Consider the following 12,181-nt stretch of genomic DNA (forward strand, 5'->3'; position numbering starts at 1 on the left):
ACTCGTGTGACTGTGAACACCTGTCAGCTGGCACCGCATGCGCTGGGCTTGAAGGGGGACGCACCCAATAACGCCACCTGCAGCAGGCTACATCGGGGGCAAATTGAATGTCGTAGGAGCAGAGTAGGAACAGACTTAGCGCACTAAGCACAGATTTAGTTGCAGATGCAAGAATGTGTAGACAGGAAATTTGAAAACAGAATGTCCAACCACTGACATCAGTCGGTTACTCGAACATTCAAATTCACCAAAAATAAATGCAAAATATGTCCGTTTAAAAATTGACAAAAGTACGTAAAAGGGGCCTTCCTAAGAGACAATCTCAATATCTTCGATACTAATTCTTTAAGCATCGACCAGACGGGACTTGGATTGAAAGGAACAGCGTGAACGCCAGTTGAGAGTTTTTACATCAATTAAATTACACTACTGGCCATTACAATTGCAACATCACGAACATGGCGAACATGGCGTGCTACGGACGCGAAATTTAACCGACAGGAAGAAGATGTTGTGATATGCAAATGATTAGCTTTTCAGAGCTTTCACACAAGGTTGGCGCCGGTGGCGACACCTACAACGTGCTGACATGAGGAAAGTTTCCAACCAATTTCTCATACACAAACTTCAGTTGACCGGTTTTGCCTGGTGAAACGTTGTGATGCCTCGTGTAAGGAGGAGAAATGCGTACGATCACGCTTCCGACTTTGATAAAGGTCGGATTGTAGCCTATCGCGAGTACGGTTTATCATATCGCGACATTGCTGCTCGCGTTGGTCGAGATCCAATGACTGTTAGCAGAATATGGAATCGGCGTGTTCAGGAGCGTAATACGGAACGCCGTGCTGGATTTCAACGGCCTGTATCACTAGCCGTCGAGATGACAGGCATCTTATCCGCATGGCTGTAACAGATCGAGCAGCCACATCTCGATCTCTGAGTCAACAGTGGTGACGTTTGCAAGACAACAACCATCTGCACGAACAGTTCGACGACGTTTGCAGCAGCATGGACTATATGCTCGGAGACCATGGCTGCGGTTACACTTCACGCTGCATCACAGACAGGAGCGTCTGCGATGGTGTACTCAACGACGAACCTGGGTGCACGAATGGCAAAACTTCATTTTTTTAGGAAGAATCCAGGTTGTGTTTACAGCATCATGATGGTCGCATCCGTGTTTGATGACATCGCGGTGAACACACATTGGAAGCGTGTATTCGTCATCGCCATACTGACGTATCAGCCGGCGTGATGGTATGGGGTGCCATTGGTTACACGTATCGGTCACCTCTTGTTCGCATTGACAGCACTTTGAACAGTGGACGTTACATTTCAGGTGTGTTACGACCCGTGGCTCCACCCTTCATTCGATCCTTGCGAAACCCCGCATTTCACCAGGATCATGCACGACCGCACGATGCAGGTCGTTTACGGGCCTTTCTGGATACAGAAATGTTCGATTGCTGCCCTGTCAGCACATACTCCAGGTCTCTCACCAATTGAAAATGTCTGGTCAATGGTTTCCGAGCAACTGGCTCGTCACAATACGCCAGTCACTACTCTTGATGGTCTGTGGTATCATGTTGAAGCTGCATGGGCATCTGTACCTGTACACGCCATCGAAGCTTTGTATGATTCAATGCCCAGGCGTATCAAGGTCGTTATTACGGCCGGAGGTGGTTGTTCTGGGTACTGATTTCTTAGGATCTATGCAGCCAAATTTCATGATAATGTAATCACATGTCAGTTCTAGTATAATATATTTTTCCAATGAATACCCGTTTATCATCTGCATTTCTTCTTGGTGTACCTAGTTTAATGGCCGGAAGTGTATTAAGATACAGAACAGATCCCACCATGGTATACCAAACGGGTAAGGGAATTGTATCTACAGCAATGGAAAGTGAAAGCCCTATTTAAGAGAACGGATAATCTTCAGGACTGACTAAAGTTTACAAATCCCTAGAAATTAGTGTCGGTTTCAGTGTGAAATACTTTCATCAGTTTCCACAAAGAAACTCTCCCTCGAAATCTGGTAGAATATCCAAAGAGATTCTGGTCATATAAACCATACACATTGCATGATAACTACGATAACGGTAATTTAACCAACGACATCGCCAGAGCCAGAGTCAGAGTCAGAGCCGACCGTTGTGACCGAGCGGTTCTAGGCACTTCAGTCAGGAACCGCGCTGCTGCTGCAGTCACAGGTTCAAATACTGCCTCGGGCATCGATGTGTGTGATGTCCTTAGGTTACTTAGCTTTACGTAGTTCTAAGTCTAGGGGACTGATGACCTCCAAATGCTATGTCCCATAGTACTTAGAGCCATTTGAACCATTAACACAGAGTTACTAAACAATTTTTCCAGAAATTCCAGCGGCGAAGAAGATTTTATAAATACTCCAGAATACTAATCTAATATAGCTGCCACCATGAGTAATTTGGAAGTAGCTGCCCTGGAGCAGCGAAGGCAAGTCTTTGGTTACAGGCTTTATACAGTTAGGTTCCTCTTCGAATATGCTGACGAAATAGCTCCATTTTAGGAATCAAATACTACCCCTACCTGAAGACTGGAAAGTTGCACTGGTCAGGCCAATACACGCAAGTCCGCAGCTCGTGGTCCCGCGGTCGCGTTCTCGCTTCCCGAACACGGGGTCCCGGGTTCGATTCCTGGCAGGGCCAGGGATTTTCACCTGCCTCGAGATGACTGGTTGTTTGTGTTGTCCTCATCACTTCATCATCATTTGTCAATATATGGCGAGATTGTCATGTGCAGTAAGTTGTTTACAATACTGTCGAACACATCCAAAAAATCAATCCACGTTGGTTGTTTACCCTGACAGTATGTCTGCATGAAACGAATTAATTTTCTAAATATTCTCTCCACCAGACTTCCTTGTGGATTTTAGCACGAGGTAATGACCTGTGTAATTTTTACTTCTGACAATGCTCTCTGCCAGGTGAAACTTGTGAAGGTAGAAGCATTGTCAGAGATCACTGCCTCCAGGTTTTCTACACTTGGAATGTATTTCTGTATTAGCAGTCTCTCTATAACTGAACTCAATGAGGCCTTTAGCAGGTACAATTTCACGTACTTTGTGAATACATCTAGAATAGCAACAAAACTTTTGCAGCCACCCCTCGATTCCGGAAGAAGAACACAAACATCAACTGATCTCAAACAAACTGGCCTGTTAGGTATAATTGGGTTCAACCACCCTTTTCTACCTTGATGATGATTCTTCAGACTTTGGCACAAATCACATGCCCTCAATATCCTGGCTATTCTCTTCTTCCCATTAGGTCTGTAGCAATATCGCCTAATCTTCGATGCACATGTAGAGGCACCAAAGTGGCCCCATTCTAAATGTGTATGCCACACTGGATTTTCTACTTTATTGTATATACACACCAGTTTTTAGACTTTGAAACAATACTCCATCTACTAACTCGAAATATTCTCCCAGATTGGCGTCGCTCTTTTTTGTTCCAGCAGCCATTTGATCTTACTCCAACACAGATCTTGCTCTTGTAATTCTGTCAAGTTCTTACATAAATGTAAGTAATATATTTAGTGTGCTGTATCCCTTACTAACCAAATCTGCAGTTCACCTTCTGCTTCCCCTACACATATATCCTCTTCTAAGCCTTCTGGCACCTTTGACAATGCATCGTTAATCAAATTATCTTGGCCATGAATATATTCAATGGAAAAATTGTACTCTTGGAGGAACACTGTTCAACAACTCAACCTCGTGTGTAACATCTCGCAAGTATATAGGCAATTCAATGCCTGATAGTCACAGAATACTTGAGTCTGAGATTGGTATAGGTAATAGGGAAATATCCTAAATGCCCATATTATTGTCAATGCTTCTTTCTCAGTGCTGTTATAAGCTCTTTCGCAGTTTCTTAAGGTCCTACTAGCAAATGCTATTGTACAGGGTGTTGTGAGCTCTTTAATTTTTCTGACTGGGAATAGGTATGCACCCAAACCAATATTCGATGCATCTGTCATAAATCAAGATTCCACCATCATATCAGGATGATACAGAAACCGTGCATTTAAAAAGATTCTTAGATTTTCTCAAAGTCTCTCTGATATTTTCTAGTCTATTGCCAATGTGCATTTTTCCTCCGTCAAGTCAATCAAAGATTGATTGGATAAAAATCTGTAAAAAAATTATGCTAGGCCCATAAAACCTTTACACTGTGTCGTTGTATGTGGCATTGGGAAATTGTTTATTGCACTGATCTTCTTCACTTCCAGTAAAATACCCTTTCCATCAATTACATGGCCTAAAAATTTAATCCAATTCAAACCGAAGAGAGATTTCTGCAAGTTTGCTGTGATTCCTGATTCTTCAAATTTTGTGAGTAATGTTTCCGAAGTTTTGATATGCTTATCCCATGATCTTCTAGCAATCAAAGTTAGGTTGCTTCTCAGTTGAGGTCCTAGGACATAATCTAAAGCTGCATTGAAGACTCTGGCACTTATGTCTAGTCCGACTGGCAAAACTTTAAATTTATGACTTCATCCAGCATACATGAATGTAGTGTACATCCTCGAGCTTTCATGCAATTTTATTTGCCAATATGAGGGGCTTAAGTCAATGCTGGTAAAATAGGTTATCCCTTTGAACCACTGAATTAATTCTTCAGTATTCTCTGGATGTGTTTGCACTGGTATTATTGTAGTATTGATTACATGTGCATCCAGCACAAGACAAATTTATCCTCCCAGTGTGGCAACTATCAAAAGAGGGCTGCAATATGGATTTGTGGAAGGTTCAGTCATGTCCCACCAAACATTGTTTGTATCTCTTGATCTACAGCAGCTGGTGGCCTCCATGTGACAGGGTAGTTGTTTTGGCAAAATATCTTGTGTGGTTTGACATCTAATTTACATGCATACCCACTTATCACACTGGGTATTTCTTCAAAAACATCGATCAATCTAGACAACAATCTGTTCAGTTGGTCTGTCTATTCAGTACTCAGCTGGGGCAGTTTGTTAATTTTTTGTTGTAAATGAGCAAGTTATTCATTGACATATACTACTTTTTCCTCTTCTGGAAACATGCTCAACCTGTAGCTTCTTAACAGCTGTATGTGAGCTCCCTTGCAATACTTCCCATGTATATTTCCTGTGTACAAAAGTGGTACCTCAGTATATCGTGCTTCACACTCCAATCTCAAAATACCACATGCCAAATATAAGTTTCTGTAACATAACAGATTCGCCACCAAGAACCAACAGTCCAACCGCCTCTTCTCTAACAAGTTTGTGCAAAAAAAGAAAAAGAAAAGAATATTTCTCGATTGTTCATTCACAAAATGAACATTCAACAATAGTAATATTCATATATCAAGCTAATTTCAATCAGTTACTTGTAAATTCAAAACATATCTCAATTTTTGTACTACTGGTGTATGTAAATTTAGTACAGTTCTATGAGACTTTTGCAAAACTTAGAAATTTGGGCAAGGTTAAATAAGTGTCACGCTTTAAGTTTTCCTGGGTTTTTGTGGGGACAGGAGCTCATATGAGGCTGTGAGACTTGCAAATGTCACAGGCTACATAAATTGCTTCTAAATACAGAGGCAATTTATAATAGATTGACCTGATTTCCCAGTAGTACACTAACTAAGCTACTGGTCTGAAGATCGTATTGTAATTACAGTGTCTCTTCCACAGCAACATCTACTGGATGAAACTTATGTGACTGAGAAAATTTTCGTCTAAGAAGGGAATCGTAGCACTTCGTGATACGCAAGACAAATACGGAAGGATGATGGGGATAGTATAACTGGCCTCAGGGGACGTTCATTCTTAGCTTCGTCAGGTGTTTCATGGACACCAGGCATCCCGAGTTGTTGGCAATATTATTTCCTTTTCGTTTTTATTGTCAATCTATCACTTCATAATTCAGAACTTTTTCGATGTTTTCTTTCCTTCTTCGCTACTGTAGTAAATAAGGTGTATAAAGGGTGCATAGCCAGTAAATTCCACTCGAAAATAAGAGAACTGGAAAAAGAAAGATATTTTTTGAGCTATATGATTACTAAAGATTAAGACAAATGAATGTGGACTGAAAGTGATGTAATAAGTTATACTGGAAAAAATAATGTAATGTAGAAATGATGTTAGAAGATGTTTGTGGTAAGAGGCATAAGAAATGTTCCTAGTAAAAGTAAATAAATAGGTTATGTATCTGATGTGTCTCTGAAAGCCAAATAAGTTGCCATAAATATTTTCACCGTTTTCAGTAATATTGCATTCTCTGTGTATAATGGCTTGTTATATCTAAAGTCGTGAGGTACTTAATAAGAACTGTAAGGTAAATATTTTTTCGGAAATGAAAAGTTAAAGATATTGTTTATAAATTTTGGAAGAAAATGTTGTTTGTTTGCTTACATAGTAATAAGGATTGCTTTCAGCAGGAACTTGCTTAAGAATTCTCCCACTGTCAAATGCAAATCTTTTGAAGAAGAGTAAAGTAATATTGCCGGTTTGGGTAATGTTGTTATTTTTTAATAATGGTTAATTCATTCTTTACTGAAAAAATTGGTACTGTATAAGACTATTTGAAAAAAATATGTTGAATTTCAATGAATATTGAGTTTTTTTGGGAAAAAAGTTTCGTTAAAATATGCAGTAAATCATGAGTACACTAACATTTGGGAAGGTTCCTTGCAAAGTTCGTCCTTCATATTTAAGAAAAAAACATTACGAACTATGATACGCGTATATGAATAAAGATAGGGTGCAGAAATTAAGTATGGTGGCATAGACATACTGTATTTTGCAGGTACGAAGTTTGGAAAAACCTAATACAAGACTATTGGAAAGAAGGTGTAAGACTGATGACTGGTCGCTGTACCACAGTGAAGTGACTAAAGCAACCGAAGTGTAATTGTGAGAAAACAAAAATGTCGTACCCCAGTGTTGCTACAGGAAGTTTTTTATATAAAAAAGACGCTCCCTTAAGCGAGAATAATATAACAAAAGCAACATTTAAATCAAAGAAATGCTTAAGGCTAGGGTTAACCTGCTAGAAAATTTTGTGGAATAACGCTGGTCAAGGCGAATCTTTTGCATAATAGTATATTAGGTTTCATGAACGCTAACATAGTGACTGTAAAGAACATGAAATGGCTTGTTTCATGTAAAAGTGATACACAAATTTGTAACGCATTTCATTAACGTAAAATTTAATTTCGAGCTACACTTGAATGTTGACTAATGTAAATGCTTTGATAAGTATTTTTCTTTTTTTGGAAAACGTTAAAATGTGTAATTTGGTACATCGATAGTGCAGCCACATTGGCAGCATATTGGCGAGGCATTCGTCTTCATGGACGACAATTCGCGCCCCCTTCGTGCACATCTTGTGAATGACTTCCTTCAGGATAACATCGCTCCACTAGAGTGGCCAGCATGTTCTCCAGACATAAACCCTATCGATCATTGCCTGGTATAGATTGAAAAGGGCTGTTTATGGACGACGTGACCCACCAACCACTCTGAGGGATCTACGTCGAATCACCGTTGAGGTGTGGGACAATCTGGAACCAACAGTGCCTTGATGAACTTGTGAATAGTACACCACGACGATTACAGGCATGCATCAATAGAACAGGACGTGCTATTAGGTATTAGGGGTACCGGTGTGTGGACCACAACGTTTAAAGGTATCGGTATATCGTAGTAAAACATGCATTGGGTGGTTTTCGTGAGCAATAAAAATGCGGAAATGATGTTTATGTTGATCTCTATTCCAATTTTCTGCACAGGTTCCGGAACTCTCGAAACCGAGGTGATGCAAAACATTTTTCATGTGTGTATGTTGAGAAATAATGGAATACGCTGCCGTGCAAAACTGCAGCGATATGCCTTTTTGCTCCGAAGATATTAACTACCAAAGAGTGTCTACATTTTGATGGATCATATGCCTTGATGGCAATAGGAATCGGTTGCTTGTAGCAAGGCGGTCTGTGGAAGCTTCGAGTAGCGTTCTCCTGCACCATGCCAGCGATTCCTGCTATCATCAAGGAACATAGATCTGATGATGTTCTCTTAGAAGTTCGAAAATTGTCTAAAAGTAAAAATTAACAATTTATGTGGGTTTTGGTTCAAATGGCTCTGAGCACTATGGGACTTAATATCTGAGGTAATCAGTCCCCTAGATTTTAGAACTACTTAAACCTAACTAACCTAAGGACATCACACACATCCATGCCCGAGGCAGGATTCGAACCTGCGACCGCAGCGTTCGTGCGGTTCCAGACTGTAGCGTCTAGAAGCGCTCGGCCACTCTGGCCGGCTATGGGGGTTTTGCTCGTGTTTATTAAAAAAGCTATGAAATTAACAGAGCGCTGTTTTTCCTGAAACTATGTTAGAAAAAATTTTAATCGCTTTCATATCTGGCGAACAGGGAGGCTACTTTATCAGACATCCGCAACCAATCATTCATCCACAAAACGTACTGTGGTATGGTCAGTTGAAAATGGGTCAGGGCTATGAATAAATCACAACTGTTCCGTTTCTGCGTGAGTAACTTTCTACAATAGTACTGGCAATTCTTCGGGCAGAATTCGGTGATACACAGCACTTGTTAATTAATTTGGTGAAATGTTTGGCCCTGTGTCTGGGAGCACCAATTTCTTCCCTTACATTGATACTGAAGTGATCCGTATGCTACACTTCCATGATCCTTCGAGGTTTTTCACCTTCCTAAACGTGCCTATTGGGGCAATTTACTATGGCGTCTCTTGTGGAAACTGCCTCATCAGTAAATAAAATGATAGCTGTTAAATACGGAACTTCAGAACACCATATGTTGGTTTTTGGAGATATAATTATAAGCAATTTTCTTCTAGTAGGAATGTGTGGTATGTTATATAGCATGCATAAGGAAATACCTAGGCCAGAAGACTGTGGCATAATGCACATGCAACTGTAGGGGGGCGTCTATGGGACTGGAGGTTGATACTCAAAGTAAATGAAAGTAACATACTCGTATCGCAACTGTGGGATAAGTTTTGAAAAATAGTTGACAGAACAGTGGATAAACACGTATGATAAACACGTGTGTGTTGATAATGGGAGGGACCTTCTGTGGTCGAGAGTTTCTCTAATGAACATCTGAAAAAGTAGCTAACAGTACACGAATGCCGTAAAAGAAAACATGGGGCTGCATATAGAGAGATGCCAAATAAAACGCGTGTAACTGTCAAAAGAAAACGATATTAATTCTTGAACGACTACTTAAGCAGCATCTCATTCAATGACCTCTTTCAAAACCTGAAGAAATTCTTATCATGTGTAATGGTCATCCGCGGCGTTAATGTTTGCTACCAGTCACTTACGGACGATACCAACTGCTTTGGGTAAACAGGTGCAAACGCTCATGGTTCAAATTGATTAGTTCTACTTTCCTCAGGTCTCTCCTTTAGACTGTTTACGGCACAGGTACCACTGAGGAATTACGGTTTGCGATACGCTACGTCGCAATAACCGTCGCGCGGCGCAACACACTTTAGTGCGACACTCGTGTTCCTACAGGGACTATGCAATATGCGATACCATCCGCGATATGACTCCCGATGTCAGAAGCAACGTGACAGTACGAATCACGTTTCTGTCTCAGTTGCAATCATCAACTCTTCAGCAGAGGACGGTATTGCGTTTCTAATGTCTTAAGGCTCAAAGAACTGGAGGAGATGAGTCCTGGATGCACCCGTATTTATGCGAAACACAGTTCGTCTGTGACTTCTTTTGTGGTCGCTTAACACGAACATAAATTCAAATATTTCTACGGAATGATTGCAGTGAGTGTCCACTTTTTGGAGCAACTAGTATGAGCTACTCTGGCAAAGCATTCCACAGATCGTCGACTTCCTGTTTCGCCTGCTGAGAAACTATTAAACTACAACATGGTAAGTTGGTCAGAGGATGTGAATGACGTTAAGAACGCTACCATGGAAACTTAATTTTTATAAGACCATAATTATTTTAAAAGTGGTACACATATAAATAATGGTTACAAACTAATAAAGCCAGAATTTACACAACTGTTCAGATTCGCCTAGTAGTATATGATTCAGCTTGAGGAATATCGAGACGAAGCGTTGCTGCGTTTCACGTGAGATCAGTCGTCTTATATGATGTAGCAGTGGGTGACGAAATCATTACAGGGCCAGGCAGTGTGTCTGAAGAGATGTAAGAAGCCCATGATGATAGGGAAAATCCCAATATACCCTTTTCATGTTCGTCCACTTTCTCATTCAGAAGATAAGGAGTTTACCATTCATATCTCTGTTACAACCGTGGTTCAAATGGTTCTGAGCACTATGGGACTCAACTGCTGAGGTCATAAGTCCCCTAGAACTTACAACTACTTAAACCAACTAACCTAGGGACATCACACACATCCATGCCCGAGGCAGGATTCGAACCTGCGACCGTTGCGGTAGCGCGGTTCCAGACTGTAGCGCCTAGAACCGCTCGGCCACTCCGGCTGGCGTTACAACCGTCACGAAGTTTTTTTGAAATCAGGGAGCACTGACTGAAACAACAGTTAGTCTGTATCATCAGCTACTTAGTATCAGTGTCATGTCATCTCAGTAAGTTATTATTATTTTTTATTTCCAGTTTCGCTTTCAGGCAGCATACATTAGAGGCGATAGCAGATGACGATAGCCTTACGTCTGGTGTACACATACAGCTAACAACCTGATCGCGGCAACATACAATGTATCTCAGGCATTTTCTCAAGAGTGGAAAGAGGTTTCGCTCTCCTTCCACCACATTCAAAGTAATTTGAACATATTAGCTCATCTTTTGCACGTGAAATGTGAAGTGGCCAGTGACTACATTCTTCAATGCAAATTTTTCAAAATATGCCTTTTCGTTTATTTATTTGAGAATTACCTTAATAACTGTCAGAGCTAAGCGCTGACTAACACTTGGATGGGTCAACGTCAGGGTCTGCCGACTACTGTTGGCGAGTTCAGAGCACTCAACTCTTGTGAGGCGAACTGAGGCGCTACTTGACTGAGAAGTGGTGACAACGGTCACGGAAATTCACAACAGCAGGGAGATCGGTGTGTTCACCTCAGACCCCTCCGTATCTGTATCCGGTGACGCCAAAAACATGGCTCAAATGGCTCTGAGCACTATGTGACTCAACACCTAAGGTCATCAGTCCCCTAGAACTTAGAACTACTTAAACCTAACTAACCTGAGGACATAACACACATCCATGCCCGAGGCAGGATTCGAACCTGCGACCGTAGCAACCGTGCGGTTCCTGACTGAAGCGCCTAGAACCGCTGCGCCACCACGGCCGGCCCGGTGACGCCTGAGAGCTGAGGACGACGACAAGGTGGCCGGTAGGTACTGTAGGACCTCCAAGTCATCATCGGGCGGTGTTACGTTTTTTTTTAATAGCGAAAAGGAAACCAGTTCATTATCAAGCTGTGATGTGGCACTAAAATGTGTGAAAAGGGCCTTTTTTTCTTTCTGGGTTAAAATTCTTACAATCGAATGAGGAAGATTGGATAACGGAAACAATTGCGAATGTAAAAACTGTAGTTTTGAAATTCATGCATAAAGTATAAGATTTCCTAAGATAAAAAATAGAGAGAGACGGATGTAGATTAGTTTCATTTATATGAAACAATTTTAATTTTCGAGACACGTTTGGTGACCGGAATTGATATCGTGTGACACGGTTGCGTGGAGCCGTCATCATTCCATGTTACACTGGGCGGTACTATACAGATTTGTGTCGGTGTTTGTATCCCTGCCATGCTAGTGTGAACAAGTAAAGTCGCTTCAACTATATGTCCAAGCACAGCACCAATTCTGGTGGCTTCTGCGTCGTGTGACGAGTCGCAGTACCTACCATATTATTTATCATATCGCACGAGTGGGAACCGCGCCTTACAGCTAATGATATCTGTGAGTAAATGAAACACTGAATGCCATGGCTTGAGCCTTGGAGCTCCCTTGCTGAACTGTACACGTGGTACTAAACCGTAACTCAATACAATGTGCTGCAGTAGCTCGCAGGCCGGTCAAGTGCGTGCCCAGAGCAGAAATTCGCCGCATTACACCTGAGGATTATGGGCGCCATGTTGGCAGCGCAACGATGTGTAGGACGGACCGC

Source organism: Schistocerca piceifrons, chromosome 8, assembly GCF_021461385.2.
Source record: "Schistocerca piceifrons isolate TAMUIC-IGC-003096 chromosome 8, iqSchPice1.1, whole genome shotgun sequence".
Taxonomy (NCBI): Eukaryota; Metazoa; Arthropoda; class Insecta; order Orthoptera; family Acrididae; genus Schistocerca; species Schistocerca piceifrons.